This window comes from Sinocyclocheilus grahami, unplaced genomic scaffold (assembly GCF_001515645.1).
Source record: "Sinocyclocheilus grahami isolate Dianchi unplaced genomic scaffold, SAMN03320097.WGS_v1.1 scaffold79.1, whole genome shotgun sequence".
Classification (NCBI taxonomy): Eukaryota; Metazoa; Chordata; class Actinopteri; order Cypriniformes; family Cyprinidae; genus Sinocyclocheilus; species Sinocyclocheilus grahami.
In genome coordinates, this window is record NW_015505258.1 from 1,917,932 (window position 1) to 1,918,440 (window position 509).

The following is a 509-nucleotide window of genomic DNA, read 5'->3' on the forward strand; positions in this document are numbered from 1 at the left end:
TTCGTGCCCTCGATTTGCTAAATCCCGCGCTCAATTTACTAATTAGTGCTCTCAATTTATAAATCGTGTGCACGACTTAGCAAATCGAGGGAACGAAATAGTAAATCGTGCGCACGATTTAGCCTACTATTTTTTTCATGCATGCCATGTGCGGGGCTCCGTACCTTGGCAACTAACTGAAATAAATACATTTAAATTGAAGAATTAAAATGACTAAAACTGAAATAAAAATAAATTGAGCTAAATAGAAAAATTATAAAAAGAAAAACTGACACAAGCACATACTTAAACTAAATTTCAGTTGAAATGTCTCGGTTACGTATGGTAACCCTCATTCCCTGAAGGAGGGAACGGAGATGTCACGTCGGATGTCCGACAAATTGGGATCTCGCTTAGAGAGACCAATCTACTTCGAGTGTAAACTAAACGAGCCAATGCACATTGGCATGCGATTATTGCATCCAGCTGTCGCTGATCACAGCGTGAGTATAAGTAGGCAGCAGATGCAG

General features: G+C 39.7%; 1 protein-coding gene across 1 annotated transcript in view; it reads right to left on the reverse strand.

Annotated features, from left to right (window-relative positions):
* The window catches only part of LOC107586295 (zona pellucida-like domain-containing protein 1), a 39,195-nt gene that overhangs the window by 13,045 nt on the left and 25,641 nt on the right, over positions 1-509 (reverse strand). The window lies entirely within an intron of this gene.